We start from the raw sequence: 17,234 nt of genomic DNA, 5'->3' as shown, positions 1-17,234 counted from the left end.
ATCTTGAAGGATGGAAAACATGATGCCAATCTCATATTGTTGTTATAGCCAATCTAGGGGTACCATGTCTTCTCTACAGAAGCAAATCTATCATATCTAATACTCAGCAACTTCTCATACAACTTTTGCTGGATGGTTCTGTATTTATGTATGAAGAGGGAGTTTTGAGACCTGGGTTCGAATCTCTTCCTGTTCAGTAAGCCAGCATCTATTCAGTAGGAGACCTTGGGCAAGATTCCCTAACCCTGCTACTGCCTATAGAGCAAGCCCTAGTGGCTGCAGCTCTGGCTCTTTGAGTCCACCAGGAGAACAGCGCAGTATAAATGTTATTTGTCTTGTCTACGCTACAGATTCACAAGCCTCCTTCAATGCTGATCCATCCCATCCTGGATCCATCTGCTGGCCAATTGGACCCAGCCCACTCCATTTTACTTTGGACTATTAACTGGTATTGCCAATATATAACATACAGTTGGTGTCTGTTAGACACCTCCCGAGTTGGCTAAAACTTCATGCTGACAAAACTGAGGTTCTTGTTATCGAGGGCCAGGGCTCAACAGCAAAGCAGCCCCAGTCTCAACCAACACCGCTAAGGATAGGGAGCTCAGACCTGAACAATTCAGACTGTGTGCGCAGCCTGGGAGTACTGATTGATGGGAAATTAAGCTTCAGGAATCAAATCTCAGCTGTTGTGAAACATTCCTTCTTTCACCTAAGGAATATTGCAAGGATTAAACACCTAATTCCTTCAGAGGATCTTCCAACCCTAGTTCATGCCTTCATCACATCAAGGTTAGACTACTGCAACGTCCTCTACACAGGCCTGCATAAGAAAGACTTACGCCGCCTGCAATTAGTACAGAATGCCGCCGCAAGGCTGTTAACGAGCCAACCCCGCCATTGCCACATAACACCAACCCTGAGCTCACTCCACTGGCTACCGATAAAATGGAGAATTCTGTTTAAGATTGGCTTACTGACATTCAAATCCTTGCACAATCTGGGCCCTGGATACCTGAAGGACTTGTTGCAACTGCATCACACCACCCACAATCTTAGATCAAAAGGACGTAACACCTTGGTCACCCCCAGAGTCCACCTCAAAACCTTTGGAGACAGAGCCTTTTGTCATGCTGCCCCTACACTTTGGAACTCCCTGCCACACCCAATCAGGACAGCTCCATCCCTGGAAGCATTTAAGTCTTAACTGAAAACCTACCTCTTCAGTTTGGCATTCACGAACATCTGACTATCTCCTTTGTAACACAACCCAGCCTGCAACCCTGTATTAATCTGAGACACAACTATGCGCTTTGAGTCCTATGGGAGAAAAGCGCTTTACAAATGTTATTGTATTGTATTATTGTATTGTATTATTGTATTGAGTTCAGAAACAAGTGTAAACAAATCTGGCAATCTCTCCAAGGCAAGACGCCCACTGCAGATCGTTAATCTCAATCGCTTAGCATTTTTTCTAGAGTTTTGTACAGCGATTTCAGGCCTGGAACCACTAGTGTTTTTAAATAGCGTTTTGTAAGCAATTTCATGATCGCGTTTTCTGGTGCTTTTGGGAGCGATTTTAAAAAGTGTCAGCTTTTTGACAGCGATTGTGTAGTGATTTACGATTAGCTATTTTAATTCTGATTTGTCATTTCAATGTATCATAATTTTATTAACAGTTTGCAATCGCACTCAAATCTCTATGTGTAGCGATTCATGAGCGATTTGCCAGCGCTTTAATACATTGCATTGATGCACAAACGTTCCCAAAATACTGCATGTCCTGCACTGCGATTGCGATTTTGCTAATCTCTGCTGTGGAATTTGTTACATTTACTTATATTGGCAGAGTGTTTAGGGAAAGCGCTAGCGATTTGAAGCGCTCCCTAAACGTTTAATAAAATCGCTCTAGTGGGTTTCAGCTCTTAGAGCGATTTCCGGTGATTTTAGAAGCAATTTTAGTTTAGTGTTTGCGTTTGACAATTGAAAATTGATCCTATCTTTTGTATTGGAGCACAATCGCTCCAGAAACGTTGCAGGGAACCGCGGTTGCAAATACCCTAATCGCAAACTCTCCTGTGGGTTTCCTCTATTAGCCTAGAGCTTTTGGAATCGCTAGCAATTGATTCAAAAGCGTTCCAGTAAGCCATAGCCCTAAAGTGTAGCCTGAAATAACAAGAAAATGTAACTAATAGACATAATAATACAATTATAAATAGGTAGTGAATAATAATCGGAATATAATAATCCCTTTTATGCCATATTAGTCATGTTCCCTTCCCTATCAGTTCCTTTCATCTGTATGGCCCTTTCCAGCATTTCACAAGGTCTCGATCCCCTCAGCCCTAGTAACCCCTCACATTCTCTGCGTATTCCGTATACCAGGGAGAATAATGGCCATTCACTCCCCTGGGTGAGTAAGTCTGGGGGGCTTTCTGTAGCTGCATCAGAAGGGGGAGGGGCTAAGGTCAGTGCCAGCTCGGCCCCCTCTGTCTGGAATCTCAGGAGAAATGAGAGGACAGAGACAAGGGGCTGCCTTGTGTGCCCGCTGTGGCATGCTGCCCAGCTTTTGTCCTCAGTGCCATGGCCTGACATGCGCAGCTCGCAAGTCCCAGCGCCCTTATAGGTCTTTCATTGCGACCTGCCCTCATGCCGCAGCCAGAGATTGTATCTTTCATCCCTCTGCAAACTTCCATATTTCTGCCAGCTCTCCGTGGCCTTTCCCTTCCTGCCTCTGGCACAACTCCTGACTTTCTAAGACCAGCGCAGACAACTTTAAGCGCAAACGTATTCTGGTAAAAGACACGCCCCCAGCCATGCAGGTCATCAAGAATGATTCCCATACAAACCATTTAGAGGTATAACATTGAGCACACTGTGGGGGTTTATTCACAAACCTCACAAATTATCTCTCCTTTAAGCTCCTTTTACACTTGGCCACTTTCCTTGTGTTGTTGTTACCCTTTCTGCACACAGGGTAATGCAACAGCAAAGAAAGTGTATGGGGCCCAGCACACTAATTCCACAGTGCTGCGCTGGAGGTTTCTGACTCGCCACAAAGTCAACATTTTAACAAAAAGTCACTGCTTCTTATAGTCCAAATGCAGGGAGCTCCTGAATTGTGAACGCCTGCCAATATGAACTTCCAACCCGCCGCAATGTGGGGGACTCCCTGTAATGTGCCCATGCAGAGGACACAGGGACACAAACGGAGGACACAGGGGACACAAAGAAGCATAGAGGAGGACACAAGGGGGGCACAAAGGAACATAAAGGAGGACACAAGGGGGGCACAAAGGAACATAGAGGAGGACACAAGGGGGGCACAAAGGAACATAAAGGAGTACACAAAGCAACATAAAGGAGGACACAAGGGGGACACAAAGTAACATAGAGGAGGACACAAGGGGGACACAAAGGAACACAGAGGAGGACACAAAGGGAAATAGAGGAGGACACAAGGGGGACACAAAGGGACATAGAGGAGGACACAAGGGGGACACAAAGGGGCATAGAGGAGGACAAAAGGACAGAGGCAGACACATGGGGGACACAAGAGGTACAGGGGGCATGAGGTACAAAGGGGTCAAAATCCACAAGATGCCCCTTTACCATGGGTGCACCAAGTTTAGTATATATTTTTTCCCCCTGATTTTTGTCCTCTAAACCCAGGTGTGTCTTATGGTCAGGAGCATCTTATAGTCTGAAAAATACGGTATTTATTTCCTTTTAAACGAGACTAGTTCCCTGGAAGACCTGCTGATTTTTCATGCATCGGTAGTGTCTAAAGCATTTGTGTCTGAATTGTGCAGGTGAATTGAAAGGGGTTTTCTTATTGGAGCAAGAAATCTAAACAAATTTCCCATTTTTATCAACATAAGCCAAGCAGAAGTGGCTGATTTCTCTGAAAACTGGATGGTCAGTTGTTTGATTGTCAGACTTTTTGAGAATTTTCAATCATTTATTTTGTAATTGTAAATCGAACACAGGTGTGATACATTGACCAGAGTTTTCAAATGTTACAATCAATCAGAAAAACTGATTGCAATTTTCAAATTGAAACAAAATATATAAAATTGTATCGTGTGGTCTCCTACAGTAGATGTTTCAAAGTCGTGCAGATATTTTTGCATTCATGTATTCGGATACCACATGTGAGAATAAGTGTGCGACAGTCCACAGCAGCACAATAAAAAAACATAGGAAGAATGCGTACAATCCAGACAGAAAAATGGATTGCAATTCTTGAATTGAAAAGATATATCCTACTAATATAATAAATGGGAAAGTTCGGATGTTTGGATGTTTGTTACTCGATCACGCAAAAACGGCTGAACGGATTTGAATGAAATTTGGCACACACATAGTACATTACCTGGAATAAAGTATAGGATACTTTTTATTCTCATAACCAAAAAGAGACAAATACAAATTTCACTGGAAAATGTAAACTGCAGCCATTCTTACACTGTTACACTGGAGGTGTGTTTAGCTTTTAACCACTTCACCACTGAGGGGTTTTACCCCCTGAGCACCAGAGCAATTTTCACCTTTCAGCGCTCCTTCCATTCATTCGTCTATAACTTTATTATTACTTATCGCAATGAAATGAACTATATCTTGTTTTTTTCGCCACCAATTAGGCTTTCTTTAGGTGGGACATTATGCCAAGAATTATTTTTTTCTAAATGTGTTTTAATGGGAAAATAGGAAAAATGTGGGGAAAAAAATAATTATTTTTCAGTTTTCGGCCATTATAGTTTTTAAATAATGCATGCTACTGTAATTAAAACCCATGAAACGTATTTGCCCTTTTGTCCCGGTTATAAAACCATTTAAATTATGTCCCTATCACAATGTTTGGCGCCAATATTTTATTTGGAAATAAAGGTGCATTTTTTTCAGTTTTGCGTCCATCCCTAATTACAAGCCCATAGTTTATAAAGTAACAGTGTTATACCCTCTTGACATAAATATTTAAAAAGTTCAGTCCCTAAGGTAACTATTTATGTATTTTTTTTAAATGTAAATTTTTTAATTTTTTTTTAATTACAAAAAAAAAAAAAAAAATGGGGAGTGTGGGAGGTAATGAGTTAATTTTATGTGTAAAAGTCATTTATTTGTATGTGAAAAATGTGTAGGGTGTAGTTTACTATTTGGCCACAAGATGGCCACAGTAACTTTTTGTTTTAATGCGACCTCCAAGCTTCCTTCCGGAAGCTTGGAGGAAGAATAAGGAGGCTGGACACGTGAGTTTTTTCTCACAATGATCGCGCTGCCCATAGGAGAGCAGCTGATCATTGCGGGGCTTAGATCAACGAACGGGAATGGATTTTCCCGTTCATTGATCTCTGGGCGAGCGGGCGGCGGCGGTTTTACTAGCGGCGGGCGGCGTGTTTACGAGCGGGAGCGCGGGCAGCGTCGGGAACGCGGAAAGTACGTGTTTCTCCGTCCCTGGTTTTTAAAGGATGGAAAAAGGGGCGGAGAAATACGTACGCGCGGGGGTAAAGTGGTTAAGGGCAGAATGGTTAATTTGCATATATTCAGCAGTGATGCTCTGGGAGACATCTCAAGCTCACTCCAACCTGAATTATCGCAAATTCTTTCTGTTTTAAGAAAGCAAACTTTTGTTTTTCTTAACATCTTAGTAAGGGGGCTTTTAGGACCATTGTAGTCCCTTACACACTCAAAATGAGTTCTGGGTCACTATGAGCTTGCTGGTTAGTCTGTACCTCTCGGTGTTACAAGCCCTACTACATAGAGCCAAAGTAATCCATGCCATGCACTGATGAGGATCAAACAATCCAAAACAGTCTGTATGCATGTTGGATTATTATGGCTCTGTACAAATTAACAAGCTGACACATCATTGCATTCTAGCAGTTCTGGAGGTGTGTTTAGCTTTTAAGGGTAACAATGGTTAATTTGCATATATTCAACAGTGATGCACTGGGAGACATTTTAAGCTCACTCCAACCTGAATTATTGCAAATTCTTTCTGTTTTAAGAAAGCAAACTTTTGTTTTTCTTACACTGTTAATGGTAGGGTTCTCAAACTTTGTACAGTTGGTTGATTTTCAAGGGGAAAATTTCTGCGATTCTAGCACTGTTAATGGCACAAGCCTCAAACCTGCCATTCTTGCACTGTTAATGGCACAAGCCTCAAACCTGGTATAGTTGATCATTGGGTGACTGGGGTTCAATTTCAGAAAGGGGGTGGAGCCACAAATAGCCAATCAGATTTGTTTCATTCCAATGCAAATTATTGTTGCCAAACACCGCAAAGCTCACAAACTTGGTAATTGAGTAATTGATTAATTGTGTGTTAGGGTTAGGAAAGTGGGCACAGCCAACACCAGCCAAATACATAAGCGGGCAACGCAGGGTCATAAGTGGGCGGAGACAAATACAAATTTTACTGGGAAAATGTAAACAGCAGCCATTCTTACACTGTTAATGGTAGGGTTCTCAAACGTTGCACAGTTGGTTACTGGGTGACTGGAATTAATATTCAGAAAAGTGGGTGGAGCCTACGAAAAACTATCAAAAATTACCTATTGATTTTTCAGGGGAATATTTCATTGCTGCCATTCTTGCACTGTTAATGGCACAAGCCTCAAACCTGGTACAGTTGATCATTGCGTGACTGGGGTTTAAATTTATATAAGGGGTGGAGCCCCAAACAGCCAATCTGATTGGTTTCATTTTAATGCAGGTTATTGATGCCAAAGACCGCAAAGCTCACAAACTTGGTCATTGAGTAATTGTGTGTTAGGGTTAGGAAAAGTGGGCGCAGCCAACACCAGCCAAATACATAATCGGGCAATGCTGGGACATCAGTAGGCGGAGACAAATACAAATTTCACTGAGAAAATGTAAACTGCAGCAATTCTTACACTATTAATGGTAGGGTTCTCAAACTTTGCACAGTTGGTCACTGGGTGACTGAGATTAATATTCAGAAAAGTGGGTGGAGCCTACAAAAGCCAATCAAAATCCACCTATTAATCTTTAAGGGGAATATTTAATTGATGCCATTCTTGCACTGTTAATGGCACAAGCCTCTTGCACTGTTAATCACCTGTACCTGGTACAGTTGGCCATTGGGGTTCAAATTCAGAAAAGGGGTGGAGCCGCAGCCAATCAGATTTATTTTATTTCAATGCAAATTATTGATGCCAAAGACCGCAAAGCTCACAAACTTGGTCATTAAGTAATTTTGTGTTAGGGTTAGAAAAAGTGGGCGGAGCCAACACCAGCCAAATACATACCTGGGCAATGCGGAGACAAACACAAATTTCACTGGGAAAATGTAAACTGCAGCCATTCTTACACTATTAACCACTTGAGGACCACAGTCTTTTCGCCCCTTAAGGACCAGAGCCTTTTTCTCCATTCAGACCACTGCAGCTTTCACGGTTTATTGCTCGGTCATACAACCTACCACCTAAAGGAATTTTACCTCCTTTTCTTGTCACTAATACAGCTTTCTTTTGCTGCTATTTGATTGCTGCTGCGAGTTTTAGTTTTTATTATATTCATCAAAAAAGACATGAATTTTGGCAAAAAAATGACTTTTTTAACTTGCTGTGCTGACATTTTTCAAATAAAGTAAAATTTCCTATACATTTGAGCGCGAAAGTTATTCTGCTACATGTCTTTGATAAAAAAAAAACCATTCAGTGTATATTTATTGGATTGGGTAAAAGTTATAGCGTTTACAAACTATGGTGCCAAAAGTGAATTTTCCCATTTTCAAGCATCTCTGACTTTTCTGCGCCCCTGTCAGGTTTCATGAGGGGCTAAAATTCCAGGATAGTACAAATACCCCCCAAATGACCCCATTTTGGAAAGAAGACATCCCAAAGTATTCAGTGAGAGGCATGGTGAGTTCATAGAAGATTTTATTTTTTGTCACAAGTTAGCGGAAAATGACACTTTCTGACAAAAAAAAGAAAAAAAAAAAGTTTCCATTTCTTCTAACTTGCGACAAAAAAAAAAATGAAATCTGCCACAGACTCACTATGCTCCTCTCTGAATACCTTGAAGTGTCTACTTTCCAAAATGGGGTCATTTGTGGGGTGTGTTCACTGTCCTGGCATTTTGGGGGGTGCCTAATTGTAAGCACCCCTGTAAAGCCTAAAGATGCTCATTGGACTTTTGGCCCCTTAGCGCAGTTAGGCTGCAAAAAAGTGCCACACATGTGGTATTGCCGTACTCAGGAGAAGTAGTATAATGTGTTTTGGGGTGTATTTTTACACATACCCATGCTGGGTGGGAGAAATATCTCCGTAAATGACAATTATTTAATTTTTTTTACACACAATTGTCTATTTATAGAGATATTTCTCCCACTCAGCATGGGTATGTGGAAAAATACACCCCAAAACACATTATACTACTTCTCCTGAGTACGGCGATACCACATGTGTGGCACTTTTTTGCACCCTAACTGCGCTAAGGGGCCCAAAGTTCAATGAGTACCTTTAGGATTTCACAGGTCATTTTGAGAAATTTCGTTTCAAGACTACTGCTCACGGTTTAGGGCCCCTAAAATGCCAGGACAGTATAGGAACCCCACAAATTACCCCATTTTAGAAAGAAGACACCCCAAGGTATTCCGTTAGGAGGATGGTGAGTTCATAGAAGATTTTTTTTTTTTTGTCACAAGTTAGCGGAAATTGATTTTAATTGTTTTTTTTCACAAAGTGTCATTTTCCGCTAACTTGTGACAAAAAATAAAATCTTCTATGAACTCACCATACTCCTAACGGAATACCTTGGGGTGTCTTCTTTCTAAAATGGGGTCATTTGTGGGGTTCCTATACTGTCCTGGCATTTTAGGGGCCCTAAACCGTGAGGAGTAGTCTTGAAACCAAATGTCGCAAAATGACCTGTGAAATCCTAAAGGTACTCATTGGACTTTGGGCCTCTTAGCGCACTTAGGGTGCAAAAAAGTGCCACACATGTGGTACCGCCGTACTCAGGAGAAGTAGTATAATGTGTTTTGGGGTGTATTTTTACACATACCCATGCTGGGTGGGCGAAATATCTCTGTAAATGACAATTGTTTGATTTTTTTTTACACACAATTGTCCATTTACAGAGAGATTTCTCCCACCCAGCATGGGTATGTGTAAAAATACACCCCAAAACACAATATACTACTTCTTCTGAGTACGGCGATACCACATGTGTGACACTTTTTTGCAACCTAGGTGCGCTAAGGGGCCTAACGTCCTACTCACAGGTCATTTTGAGGCATTTGGATTCTAGACTACTGCTCACGGTTTAGCCCCTAAAATGCCAGGGCAGTATAGGAACCCCACAAGTGACCCCATTTTAGAAAGAAGACACCCCAAGGTATTCTGTTAGGAGTATGGTGAGTTCATAGAAGATTTTTTTTTTTGTCACAAGTTAGCGGAAAATGACACTTTGTGAAAAAAAAAACAATACATATCAATTTCCGCTAACTTGTGACAAAAAATAAAATCTTCTATGAACTCATCATACACCTAACAGAATACCTTGGGGTGTCTTCTTTCTAAAATGGGGTCACTTGTGGGGTTCCTATACTGCCCTGGCATTTTAGGGGCCCTAAACCGTGAGGAGTAGTCTTGAACCCAAATGTCTCAAAATGACCTGTGAAATCCTAAAGGTACTCATTGGACTTTGGGCTCCTTAGCGTACTTAGGGTGTAAAAAAGTGCCACACATGTGGTATCGCCGTACTCAGAAGAAGTAGTATAATGTGTTTTGTGGTGTATTTTTACATATAACCATGCTGGGGGGGAGAAATATCTCTGTAAATGATACATTTTTGATTTTTTTTACACACAATTGTCCATTTACAGAGAGATTTCTCCCACCCAGCATGGGTATGTGTAAAAATACACCACAAAACACATTATACTACTTCTCCTGAGTATGGCGATACCACATGTGTGACACTTTTTGCAGCCTAGGTGCGCTAAGGGGCCCAATGTCCTATTCACAGGTCATTTTGAGGCATTTGTTTTCTAGACTACTCCTCACGGTTTAGGGCCCCTAAAATGCCAGGGCAGTATAGGAACCCCACAAGTGACCCCATTTTAGAAAGAAGACACCCCAAGGTATTCCATTAGGGGTATGGTGAGTTCATAGAAGATTTTATTTTTTGTCACAAGTTAGTGAAAAATGACACTTTGTGAAAAAAACAATAAAAATCCAATTTCCGCTAACTTTTGACAAAAAATAAAATCTTCTATGAACTCATCATACACCTAACAGAATACCTTGGGGTGTCTTCTTTCTAAAATGGGGTCACTTGTGGGGTTCCTATACTGCCCTGGCATTTTACGGGCCCAAAACTGTGAGTAGTCTGGAAACCAAATGTCTCAAAATGACTGTTCAGGGGTATAAGCATCTGCAAATTTTGATGACAGGTGGTCTATGAGGGGGCAAATTTTGTGTAACCGGTCATAAGCAGGGTGGCCTCTTAGATGACAGGATGTTTTGGGCCTGATCTGATAGATAGGAGTGCTAGGGGGGTGACAGGAGGTGATTGATGGGTGTCTCAGGGGGTGGTTAGAGGGGAAAATAGATGCAATCAATGCACTGGGGAGGTGATCGGAAGGGGGTCTGAGGGGGATCTGAGGGTTTGGCCGAGTGATCAGGAGCCCACACAGGGCAAATTAGGGCCTGATCTGATGGGTAGGTGTGCTAGGGGGTGACAGGAGGTGATTGATGGGTGTCTCAAGGTGTGATTAGAGGGGGGAAATAGATGCAAGCAATGCACTAGCGAGGTGATCAGGGCTGGGGTCTGAGGACGTTCTGAGGTGTGGGCGGGTGATTGGGTGCCCGCAAGGGGCAGATTAGGGTCTAATCTGATGGGTAACCGTGACAGGTGGTGATAGGGGGTGATTGATGGGTAATTAGTGGGTGTTTAGAGGAGAGAAGAGATGTAAACACTGCACTTGGGAGGTGATCTGATGTCGGATCTGCGGGCGATCTATTGGTGTGGGTGGGTGATCAGATTGCCCGCAAGGGGCAGGTTAGGGGCTGATTGATGGGTGGCAGTGACAGGGGGTGATTGATGGGTGGCAGTGACAGGGGGTGATTGATAGGTGATTGACAGGTGATCAGTGGGTTATTACAGGAAATAACAGATGTAAATATTGCACTGGCGAATTGATAAGGGGGGGTCCTGAGGGCAATCTGAGCGTGTGGGCGGGTGATTGGGTGCCCGCAAGGGGCAGATTAGGGTCTAATCTGATGGGTAACAGTGACAGGTGGTGATAGGGGGTGATTGATGGGTAATTAGTGGGTGTTTAGAGGAGAGAAGAGATGTAAACACTGCACTTGGGAGGTGATCTGATGTCGGATCTGCGGGCGATCTATTGGTGTGGGTGATCAGATTGCCCGCAAGGGGCAGGTTAGGGGCTGATTGATGGGTGGCAGTGACAGGGGGTGATTGATGGGTGGCAGTGACAGGGGGTGATTGATAGGTGATTGACAGGTGATCAGTGGGTTATTACAGGGAATAACAGATGTAAATATTGCACTGGCGAATTGATAAGGGGGGGTCTGAGGGCAATCTGAGCGTGTGGGCGGGTGATTGGGTGCCCGCAAGGGGTAGATTCGGGTCTAATCTGATGGGTAACAGTGACAGGTGGTGATAGGGGGTGATTGATGGGTGATTGATGGGTAATTAGTGGGTGTTTAGAGGAGAGAAGAGATGTAAACACTGCACTTGGGAGGTGATCTGATGTTGGATCTGCGGGCGATCTATTGGTGTGGGTGGGTGATCAGATTGCCCGCAAGGGGCAGGTTAGGGGTTGATTGATGGGTAGCAGTGACAGGGGGTGATTGACGGGTGATTGACGGGTGATTGACAGGTGATCAGGGGGGATAGATGCATATAGTACACGGGGCAGGGGGGGTGATCAGGAGGGGGCAGTGGGCAGGGGGGGGGGATAAAAAAAAATAGCGTTGACAGATAGTGACAGGGAGTGATTGATGGGTGATTAGGGGGGTGACTGGGTGCAAACAGTGGTCTGGGGGGTGGGCAGGGGGGGGGTCTGAGGGGTGCTGTGGGCGATCAGGGGGCAGGGGGGGGGGGGAAATCAGTGTGCTTGGGTGCAGACTAGGGTGGCTGCAGCCTGCCCTGGTGGTCCCTCGGACACTGGGACCACCAGGGCAGGAGGCAGCCAGTATAATAGGCTTTGTATACATTACAAAGCCTATTATACTATGTACATGCGGCGATCCGGGTGCTAGTAACCCGCCGGCGCTTCCGAACGGCCGACGGGTTACTACGAGCGGTGGGCGGAGCGAGTCCCCGGCGGCTGATCGCGTCACGAATGACGCGATCGCCGCATAGCCACTCCCGCAGCCGCCCCTGCCGATGGGCGTATTGCGGTCGTTTGGGCCCGGACTTTGCCGCCGCCCATCGGCTGGGGGCGGTCCTCAAGTGGTTAATTGTAGGGTTCTAAAACTTTGCACAGTTGGTCACTGGGTGACTGGGATTAATATTCAGAAAAGTGGGTGGAGCCTACAAAAACACATCACAATTCACCTATTGATTTTCAAGGCAAATATTTAATTGCTGCTATTTTTGCACTGTTAATGGCACAAGCCTCAAACCTGGTACAGTTGATCATTGGGTGACTGGGGTTAAATATTTAGAAAAGTGGTGGGGCCACAAACAGCAAATCAGATGTGTTTCATTTCAATGAAAATGATTCATGCCAAAGACCACAAATCTCACAAACTTGATCATTGACTATTGACAATTGTGTGTTAGGGTTAGAAAAAGTGGCCACAGCCAACAGCAGCCAAATACATACCCGGGAAACATTAGGACATCAGTGGGTGGAGAAAAATACAAATTTCACTGCTAGAATGTAAACTGAAATTTGGCACACACATAGTACATAACCTGGAATAAAGTATAGGATACTTTTTATTCCCATAACCAAAAAGGGGGTGGAGACAAATACAAATTTCACTGGAAAATGTAAACTGCAGCCATACACTGTTACACTGGAGGTGTGTGTAGCTTCTAAGTGCACAATGGTTAATTTGCATATATTCAGCAGTGATGCACTGGGAGACATCTCGAGCTCACTCCAACCTGAATTATCGCAAATTCTTTCTGTTTTAAGAAAGCAAACTTTTGTTTTTCTTAACATCTTAGTAAGGGGGCTTTTAGGACCATTGTAGTCCCTTACACACTCCAATGAGTTCTGGGTCACCATGAGCTTGCTGGTTAGTCTGTACCTCTCGGTGTTACAAGCCCTACTGCATAGAGCCAAATTAATCCATGCCATGCACTAATGAGGATCAAACAATCCAAAACAGTCTGTATGCATGTTGGATTATTATGGCTCTGTACAAATTAACAAACTGACACATCATTTCATTCCAGCAGTTCTGGAGGTGTGTTTAGCTTTTAAGGGTAACAATGGTTAATTTGCATATATTCAACAGTGATGCACTGGGAGACATTTTAAGCTCACTCCAACCTGAATTATCGAAAATTCTTTCTGTTTTAAGAAAGCAAACTTTTGTTTTTCTAACTCTGTCAATGGCAGGTTTCTTAAACTTTGCACAGTTGGTCACTGGGTGACTGGGATTAATATTCAGAAAAGTGGGTGGAGCCTACAAAAGCTAATCAAAATTCACCTATTGATTTTCAAAGGAGTGGAGCCACAGCCAATTAGATTTATTTCATTTCAATGCCAATTATTGATGCCAAAGACCGCAAAGCTCACAAACGTGGTCATCCTTGAATAATTGTGTGTTAGGATTAGAAAAAGTGGGCAGAGGTAACACTAGCCAATTACATACCCGGGCAACGCCGGGCGACCAGCTAGTATAAATATGAAAAATGTATGGTGTGTGGTCACCTTACTGTTTCCAGCACTTCTCAACCAAAAAAAAAAATCTTAAAAAATGAAAAAAAACAAGAAATTTAGATTACTAAATATAGGACAAGTATATTTAAATATTATTTAAATTGCAAGGAACAGAAAAGGCTTTTTTTTTTTGTTTTGAGTTTTCTCCTGTGAGAAAACTTAGGAGAAAAGTCACCTGAGTCTGAGCCAGAGGGAGATGCAATCTGAGGCCTTTTTTCATTTTTGAGAAAAGCGAGCAGTGGGGTGGGAGAGTTATGAATCGGCAATAATGCCTTATGGAAAAACTCGGTTTGTGATGTAGCCTATATCCAGGAGAATGAAAAGGTTGAATCCAGTGGATGCGATACGGCTGGATTGGGTGCAAGCGCCCAACTCCTGTGTGGCTGAAAAGAACACATCTGAGTGCACAGAATTGATAAAAAGTTGAATGGTTCAAACAGGGGACATAAACATAACTATGTATCATGGCTCCACCGTGCAAAACTCCTAGGGGACCCTCCTTTCCATTCAGTCCCCCTCCCAATGCCCAGCGAGGAGGAGGGGCAACAAACTTCTTCCTTCTCCTCCAGGGACCCCTCCCATGCTTTAACAGATCAGCTTGGCAGCAGTAATGGCCAGAAAATTATTAAAATGAAAAGAGGCCCTAGGCAAGCTAGCAGTTTTTCCCACTGCTATCGGTCATCTAGATTATTATTTTTGCAAGATTTGGTGGGGGCTAGCATCCACCAGGCCCCTAGACTCTCTCCAGGCCCTAGGCAACAGCCTAGGCTTGCCTTGTGGATGATCCGGCTCTGGAAATGGCCAGGCCTTACCTCAGATCTCCCTGGCACTCCTGGTACACGATGTACAGAAGACTGAGAGGAGGACAGATACCAGAGAGACAGTCACACCTGGTGGCTACAACGAGCCTAGTGCCCCCCCATTCTGAAGCGGGCTCCTGCCCTGCAGTTTCATTTCAAAAGGGATTTGTCTATATAGTAGCTGAACAAACATTACCAATGTCAAAGTTTAAACGTTATGCTAGGTACACACGATACAGCTTTCTGGCAGATTTACTTGCCAGATCGATTTTTTCCAACATGTCTGATCTGAATTTTGATCAATTTTCCGTTCACTTCTATGGAAATCGATCAGAAAATTGATCAGTAAAATCGATCGAAATTCAGATCGGACATCTGGCAGGTAAATCTGACAGAAAATTGTATTGTGTGTACCTAGCATTAAACCTCAGGTTAAAGGAACTCTATCAAACCAAGTGTTCTAAAATGACAATGTACAAATAATGTCTAAGTAGCTGTGTAAACATTTTCCTACTTTTCATGTTCAATATTAGAGGCAAAATCTGTAATTCATTGTGTGTAGATTTTACCTACATTTGCAATGTATTGGAATGTCTCATTTGCATAGGTGAATGTCTGCAGTCTGACATGCTAAGAACAGTGTAATATTGAAGCAGAGTTACCTGACAGGCTTTTATTTTCATATATCAGGTTTCACACACACAATTACAGATGTTTATGTTGCACATAAGATACATTTCTTCTGCTCTGTGAGCGAAAGCTCTGCCTGTCTCTGACTGAACTCTCTGCACACACAGGATTAACAGATGCACTGTGAGGGAATTCCCCCTCCCCTCATGGCTCAGTCTGCCCTCAGATTACAGCAGACTGTCCCTCAGAAAAGTGTGAAAGGAATTAGATAACAGTAAACAAAGAGATAAGGAATCAAATGTATACACCAGTGTTTAGCAGCACTTCCCAAACATTCCCTATCCCAATTGAAAAAAACATGATAATCGATAGTGTCCCTTTAAGATTAGATTAAAAAAGGGATATTTCACCAAAGGTTGCTTCATCCATGGCGAGAGGCTAAGGTGAGGCTACTGACAGGGGCAATAACTGCCACTAATGGGAACAGCATTGCAGACAAAAAACATTACACAATGCAAAAACTGCACAAACTATATTTAGCCTGAGATTCGACAAAACAAATGCTCCTCCTCACTGACATTTCATGGTTCTTAGTACTCTCTAATTCTACTTTTAAATATAACTTCTTTAATTTAATCCCACTTCCCTAATTCTGCATCCCTCCAGCTCATGTCACTGTGTCCTGTGATTACCATTTATTTCCTCATAATTAAGACTCCCAAGAAACCACCAGCCACTGATTTCTGTTACATAAACTCAAGATGAAAGAGGACCTCCATTATGAATAGGGATGTTATAATGAGGAACATTGCAAGGAAGATCACAAGAACGCTGTAGGCCAGAAGCATGGACGATCTGTGTGTTCTCACAGCATTGCACAATACTCTGGCTAGTTGCTATGGGCATCCTGCTCCTTATGTTGCTCATAGCAACCAGTCATCTGTGTTTATTCGCCCTAAGGCTCTCTGCACACTGCAAATCCGTTTTGCGATTCCGTTTCCGATTTGCAATTCCAATTTTCCCTGAATGCAATCAAAAGAAACACAGAGGAAAAAACACAGCATGCAGTAACGATTAAAAATCGGAATCGAAATCGCATGCAGTGTGCAGGGAGCCTAAAGGTGCCCACCACCCGTGCGATTTTTAGGAAAGGATTTTATTTTCAATAAGATCATTGATATTTATCCACAGCATTAAAAAAGCCAAACTATTCCTAATATCAAAACCAGTTGTGATCACATCTGTGAAACAGATCTAAGCCGATCAACAAGTTATTAAAATGTACCTTAGACAGTACATACTACTGTATTTATACTCCAGCCTCATGCATGGTTCCCAACTGTCTCTCTTTTGGAGGGACAGTCCCTCTTTGGGAGCCCTGTCCTTCTTTCCTCCTCATTTGTCCCTCTTTCAGGACTGATGTACAGATCTATGTAAATATATGTATTTTTCTACTGAAAAATGTGTTTAACTGACTCAACTTAACTTAATCAAGTGTGGTCACTGAACGGGGGCGGCGCCATGCATATGATGCTTTCACCACACTTTGCTGCAGGGTCACAGGTTTGTCATTTTTTGCGTCGCGGTGGAGTACAGCAGGAGCATCGCATCCCCATCGCAATGCAAAAGATATGTGTAAAACCGGCCTCAAGGAAACAATTGAATGTGATCGTTCCGGATCAATTGAACTCACCAGCTTTTAGGCAGCAGTAGGCACAGTACTGTAGATGGGGATGGGGATGAGCAGAGCCTTGGCTGCGATTTTGGAAAAAACTGCCAGTGCAGCATCTATGAGGGGGTGGAGCCTGAAGGGATGACACCACACCAGGTAAGTAATTAAACTTAAACATGTGTATGTACGGTACTAACAGGGCCGGTCCGCCCATGAGGCGGGGTGAAACTTTTGC

At 43.0% G+C, this 17,234-nt stretch overlaps 1 protein-coding gene across 7 annotated transcripts in view; it reads right to left on the bottom strand.

Moving 5' to 3' along the window:
* The window catches only part of EGFL8 (EGF like domain multiple 8), a 309,298-nt gene that overhangs the window by 41,632 nt on the left and 250,432 nt on the right, over positions 1-17,234 (bottom strand). Inside the window, exon 1 of one of the 7 annotated variants that reach the window (XM_068250300.1) lies at positions 17,021-17,038. The exons of the other annotated variants lie outside the window; for them this stretch is intronic. The gene's annotated coding sequence lies outside the window, so the exon portion shown is untranslated. Of the gene's footprint in view, positions 1-17,020; positions 17,039-17,234 lie in introns of those variants that run through there. 7 annotated transcript variants of the gene reach the window in all.

This window comes from Hyperolius riggenbachi, chromosome 8 (genome assembly GCF_040937935.1).
Source record: "Hyperolius riggenbachi isolate aHypRig1 chromosome 8, aHypRig1.pri, whole genome shotgun sequence".
Taxonomy (NCBI): domain Eukaryota; kingdom Metazoa; phylum Chordata; class Amphibia; order Anura; family Hyperoliidae; genus Hyperolius; species Hyperolius riggenbachi.
This window is presented reverse-complemented; position numbering and strand designations above follow the sequence as displayed.